The sequence below is a fragment of the Condylura cristata genome, unplaced genomic scaffold, assembly GCF_000260355.1.
Source record: "Condylura cristata isolate star-nosed mole 26May11 unplaced genomic scaffold, ConCri1.0 scaffold00017, whole genome shotgun sequence".
Lineage (NCBI taxonomy): Eukaryota > Metazoa > Chordata > Mammalia > Eulipotyphla > Talpidae > Condylura > Condylura cristata.
In genome coordinates, this window is record NW_004567118.1 from 33,698,695 (window position 1) to 33,704,916 (window position 6,222).

A 6,222-nucleotide genomic window follows, 5' to 3' on the forward strand; every position below is an offset into this window, starting at 1 on the left:
AGGGGGTGTGTTTTCCCTCCTCTTGGCCCCGGTCAGGATATGGCAGGCCGCACTGGGCCCAGCCCTGACCCGTTGGGTGGAAACAGGAAATATGTGAGACTTGGTGTGCAAGTCTCTGAGCCTGGCTCCACGGCTGATAAGGGCCATTGTGTGGCTGCCTGGGATGAGCCTGCCCTAGATAGATGTGCTTCCCAGAGGAAGGAAGGAAGCTTTGCTAGCCTTTCCTGGGCGGGAGGAAGTGGGAGGGAAGGGGCACCTGGGGAGAGATGCCTGCCCTTGGGGTTGGCAAGGCTGGCCCAGGCCCACTGTTCAGCCCCTCCCATGCCAGCCTCTCCCTCTGGAAAGGTCCGTTTCCCCCATCTCACTTCCTATAAGGAATGACTGGCGACTGGAGAGCTTAGTCCCAGGCCAGGAAAGTGTCAACTGTGATTTAGCAACAATACAGATAGAAAAACAGGAACATTCTGGGTGGGGGGCACCTGAGAGTGGGACTGAAGTAAGAAGCACACAGGGTTTAGTCTGTCCACAGCCAGGGAACCCAAGGACCAACCTCTTAAGCAATAGAGGTTCTGGAGAAGGGTGGGACAGGGCCCTCAGACAATGCCCTTTTGCCTCTCTCACCAACCTCCTGTGCCCAACATGGCCAGCCCCCAGCTACCCTGGCCTCTCAAACTACAGGGGCTCACGTGCTACAGTGGGATACAAGCTGGGGGACATGCTGAGTGCAAGCTAATTGATGGTTCCTCTTGATTTACAGCAGGATGTGCATTCTGGTTTGGGGAGTGGTCACTGCGCGCTCTGGCTGACACCAATGACTTGGTAGCGGGAGAGGCCTGGCAATGGAGGGTGCTGGAGGCAAAGACCTCCTACCCTTTGACCTGGACTCGAGGGTCCCCATGGGTGACTATATTAGCTCCTCTGGTTACCTGGGACAACAGGCATTTCCTCCATCCCTCAGCCCCTCCTCTTCCTGCCCCAACCCGCTGGGCCAAGAGGCCTCCCAATCAGACCTGGGCTGCTCCAGCTGTGTCCTGAGACGCTGGACCAGACACATCCCCTGGGGCTGGAGTTGAAGCTGAACCAAGTGGCCATCCCAGCGTGAGACCAGATTCCTGGCTTTGGGAGCAGTCAAAGCCAGTGGGCACGCAGGCTCTGCCCCAAGGCCCCAGAGCTCAGCACACTGGCTGTCCACAAGGTAGAATGGCACTGCAAGTGGAGCTGATACCCACCGGGGAGATCATCCGCGTGGTTCATCCCCACAAGCCCTGCAAACTTGTAAGTTGGGATGCTCTGGACTGGGAGGAAGGGTGGCAGTATCTAGCCCCTTTACCCCAAGTAATCCCCTCTGGAAAAGGTGAGCAGTGGTGAGGGGTTCTGGGGTAAGGAATAGCCTGGATAAGAAGACATAAATGGATGGGAGAGGTAAAGGTTTAGGGGCCACTAAGAGCAGGGTTTTTCAAAGTGGGAATCTAGGTTTGAATCCCTTCTCCAGTTCCCTGAACCTCCGTGGGGTGTGCTAAGAACAGGCAATAATAACACCTAGGTGACAGGGCTGCTGTGAAGGTAAAAGGCTACTATTGTTTAGGCAGGCTCTATTAATGCCGCTCCCTATCCCTCTCGTCTGAAGAACGAACTGGCCAGCTCACAGCAGTAGAGAACGCCAGCAAGGAGGGGAAAGGGAAAGAGGTAGGCTCAACCGGGCATAAAAGGGTAGAAGTGACCTGAGCTGGCACGAGTGGGGGAGGGGACGGGGTTCGGGCTTACTCTGGGCTGCAGAGTCCGCAGGATGAGAAGGGAGAACCCCATCAGATGCACCGACCCATCCAGCACTGCAGCGAGTGGGTAGGATCTTTGGCTGGAGGGGTATGTGCGCGCGCGCGTGTGTGCCAGAGAAAGAGACGGACACAGAGAAGCTGATGTGCTTTGTCCTAAGCTAGTGGCAGAGCGTACAGCACCGTCTCCGCCAACACCGACACAGGCCAGGAGCAGTTCCAGAACCTGTTGGGGTGGGGCGGGGCCCGAGGGTGCGCGCGCGCGCGCGCTGGGGTCTGAGCCCTGCCCGGGATGACGACAGGCAGCGGCCCGGCCCCGGGCGGGCCCTGGGCGGGGAGAACGTGCCGGGACGGTGGACTCCGGAGTCGGCCACGCTGCCCAGACTGGCCCCCGCCCGCCTGCGCGCCCAAAGAGCCGAGTCGGTGGGTACGCGAGGCTGACAGCAGCCGCGTGGCCCTGAGAGGCCTCTGGCGGGCGGGATGCGGGAAAGGGCAAGCGGCGGGCACCCGAGCCAGGCCTACAACTACCGTACGGGAGGCGTGGGTCGCTGCTCGGGTCTCGCGGGCTCAGAGTCGGTTCGGCCCCTCCGATCCTTGCGGGGTCCCAGAACCCGGTGGCACCAGGCCTTGGGCTGGTGGCGACTTATATTACTAGTGGGTCACGGGAGGGCGGCGAGGAGCGGTTTGGGTCTCCGGACCCAAACAGCCTGCGCGCCCTTGGGGCCCCTTTGGCTGCCAGGCTCAGCCTGTGGGTTCCGGAGCAGCAGCCGGAGCCCCGCCCCTTCCCGTTCTCCGCCCCCCGGGGCCCAGCTTCTCCCGCGTCCCGCGGGCGTTGGTGCTCGTGAGTATGGAGGGTGCGGGGGTTCAGAGATGAATGAAAGTGATTGGCTGACCCACACGTCCCGGCCTCCTGCTCACAACCCTGAGCTCTGTGATTCATTTCATTCATTGAGAGGATTACTGAGCCCCCCACAGTGTGCCAGCCGGGGTTGCTCCGTCTGTCTGAGCAGGCAGGAGCAGTCTCCTGGGAGAGCCTAACGAGGAAGCAAGCAATTAGAGTTCTGTGCGATGAGGAGGGAGCTGTGTATTGAGGGGAGTCAGGCATGGGTTCTGGAGGAGTTGATACCTGAACTGAGTCTTCAAGGATGTTTAAGAGTCAGTCAGGTGGGGAGTGGGTCAGTGTAGGGAGCTCTGGGCCAAGCTAACTGCAGGTGCAAAAGCAAAAAGGTTAGAAAGCCACGTGTGGTTGATGGCAGAGATTCTTGCAGCAACTCCAGGGAGTGTGTGGTGGTGAGGGAGGCATGGGGAGAGGAGGGACTGGAGAGGGCCACTCCTGCACGCTGGAGAAGCAGGAGCAGTGGGGTGAATGAGCACTGTGGGGTTCTGTTGTAGTTCTTATGCAGGGGCCTGACAGAAAGCAATGGGGCTTGGTCCTTGTTGGGTGCTCTGTAAATCTTTCTGTTAACATGAAGTGTTAGGTGATCTGGTTTGTATTTGTAAATACCACAGACTGGAGAAAAGTTGGAAGGTCAATCAGGAGGCTGCTACCTGACGTGGAAGCCCAGCTGTGATGGAAGAACAGGAGAGATTTTAGCGGGTGGTGATTCCTTGGTGTGAAGAGTGGAGGGAGGAGGACATGCCTTTTGAAGTCAGGCTATGATGACTAGGTAGAAGCGCTTCTCACCTCTGTTTGTAAGGAATATTGGACAAGGAGGATAGTTTAGGGGGAAGATACTTCATTTACTTTTGGGGGCTCCCAAGCAGAGATGCCCGGAAGGTCAAAGGATCATGGCTCTGAAGTCCTGTGTGCAATCAGGCAGTGCCTCATTGTCCACACCTTTCTTTCCCGCATTTCCACTCAAAATAGTTCTCTTGAGCTGGAACAGTCCCTGGTGGAGGCACCCTCCTGAGCACAGATCTAAGGTTTAATTGAGCACCTGTCCTGTGCACTGCAGGAGAGGTGATAGGCTATGTTACTTTCACTGTCCCAAGAGACCATGAAGCTGCCACAGTGGAAATCAGCTTATGGCACTCTTAGGAGGTTCCTTTGAATCTCCTCTGCAGACCTGCCTGTCATGGGGGAATATTTGAGGCTGCCCTCCATCCTCCCCATTCCTCCAAAGATTAAGCTTGGGGGTAGTCTTAGGAAATAAGCCCTGGGTCACTCTGGGACCTTGACTGGACTTCAGTCCTGTGCCTAAACTCAGGGCCATGCTGGAGGGGCCCAAAGGTGTGGTTGTCCCCTAGCTGCTGTTCCTTAAGGCTATATGTGGTCACCACCAACAGGATTGTGTACTGGGCACTGCAGTCAAGGGGGTCACTGAGGAAAGTCACAGTCTAGCAGGGAGCATGTTAGCCTTTCTAGAAAAGCTTAGGAATCGGCCCACCCTCTCAGGGCAGCCCTGCAGGAACAGGGAAGTGCAACCCCACCCCTCCTTTACTAGTCCTGAGGTCTTGAACAAGTCATTTGTCTGCCCGCCCAGCCTTCGTTTCCCCATCTGTAGAATGGGAGTGATGACACACCTCGTGGCTTGGCTGGGGAGCACAGAACGGTGTTACAGAAGAAAGCGCTTAGACTGTTGAAAGGCCGGGCGCTGCAGCTTTGGTCTTTCACATCGTCCATTCCCCACCGCCCCCGCTCCAGCTCAGTCCAGTGAGGGTCCGGCCCGGGCCATAGGGTTTGCCGGGCACTGGGGCCCGCCCTCAGTCAGGTCCGTCCAGCGGCCGAGACGCCCCCTCCTTCCGCCTCTGGGCGGCGGCTGTGGGGGCGCCATCGGGCATCCCGGGAATGCGGCGGCGCAGATCGGGTTTGGGGGATGACTGGCCGGACCCCTCCGCACGCAGATTCCCCTCATTCCTGCCGCTTGACGCGGCAGCAGGCGGGGTGGGCACTGCGGCCGTGAGGCTCCGCCTTGCTCCCCAGCTCCTCCCCCTCCAAGTCCCCGACCAGCCTCAGAGCGCGCGGGATACCCCGTTACCACCCTGGGCCGTGCTTCTGTCCGGGCTTCGCTCGACCCCCTTCCCTTAGTCTTCTAAGGCACTCCCCACCCGGGGTGGGCTGGAGGCTGAGTCCTCTCCCGCTCCCGTCTAGATTTTAAAAACCGAGGCATCGCGGAGGGCGCCCCCCACCCCCAGCTCGTCTCAGCCTTTGGCGTGTAATACTCCCCCTCCACTCCCACTCCTAGCTCAGCTGTGCCCCGCGGCACCCAGGTCCCTCGACCGTTCCAGAGGGCCCCATCTCCCAACTGGCGCCCTACCCCGCCCCCAGCGGGGTCCCTTGGGCCTGGGCTCAACCCGGCTGTTGTTCTCGAGGTAATGAGCCTTCCCGGAGGCGCGGCAGCCAGCACCTGCCGCACCTGCCGGTGCCTCTCCCCTTCCCGGGGAGCCCGGGCCCGAGGGCGGGGCCGGCTCAGCCTTTTGCCCCCCTGGAGAAGTTCAGGGCCCGCCTTTACCGCGCCTCGAGTTTCTTATCTATCAGGTGGAGACAGGTAACACTCAAAGCTCTTTGTAACTGGCAGACATGCCTGAGGGGCTTTCCCCACTAGATAAGAAGTGTGAACCGTCTGGGCCGGGACTTAGTAGGTCTGCTGCAAGCACGTCTGGAATGACTGTCTGGCCGAGAGAGGGAAGTGATCTTTATTGAAGATCTGGGAAGTGCCGTAGGCTTTATCTTCGCCTTCTCAATAACCCTTTTAGGCAGGGTTTGGCCTCATTTTAAGGATGAAGAAGAGGCTCTGAGAAGTGCCTTTCAGTTACAGCTTGTAAGAATAGCTAAGCCTGGCAAGCTTTAGCCATCACCGCCCTCACCAGGCGTGGGTTCAGAGCTAGAGTTCACCCAAGAGCCCGGCCAGGGTGGGGCTGTTGGGGGCTGGCTCGGTTTGGGCAGAACTTGGAGGGATCCAGAGTGGCAAGAGAAGGACGAGGAGCCCCTGGTGTCCGTGATGGGTTTTAGTCCCGAGTCCTGGCAGCGAACGTGGATTTCCCAGCTGGGAAACAGACCTCCATCGCGGACGAGCGCACGCTGCGATCTGCAGAGGCGCTCTGTGGCTGGCTCCATCCCTGGGGCGCGCGACCTGTGCTTATGCGGGAACCTAAACAGTTTTCCGTGGGGTTTAAAGACACGGGGGTCACCCCCCGGAGAGCGTGTGAGAGTGGGTAGTGCCCCGCGCCCAGGCTCCGCCCGCCCAGGCGCGCCGGCCGTATTTGGACATTTCGTTCTATTTTTAACTTTCCCGGGGCTCTAGCTTGGGTAAGGGGGGAGGGAAATCCTGCTTCCTCCGGGACCCACGGGCTGCAGGCAGGCCTGGCGCGGTGTAGACACAGCCCGGAAGTGAGTTCCGGGTCCGCGTGGACGCGGCGGCCGCGCGGGTTCCGGGCCCCACCCTGGAACCAAAGACGTGCCTCCTGGAAAACCTGACTCAGGCGGAGCCCCTGCCTGCTGGGGAGCCCC

At 59.5% G+C, this 6,222-nt stretch overlaps 1 protein-coding gene across 1 annotated transcript in view; it reads left to right on the forward strand.

The window, feature by feature from the left end:
- The first annotated feature begins 2,130 nt into the window (after nucleotides 1–2,130).
- Nucleotides 2,131–6,222, forward strand: part of MYO1C (myosin IC) — a 20,321-nt gene continuing 16,229 nt past the window's right edge. The window contains exon 1 of the mRNA XM_012726432.1: nucleotides 2,131–2,195. The gene's annotated coding sequence lies outside the window, so the exon portion shown is untranslated. The remainder of the gene's footprint in view (nucleotides 2,196–6,222) is intronic.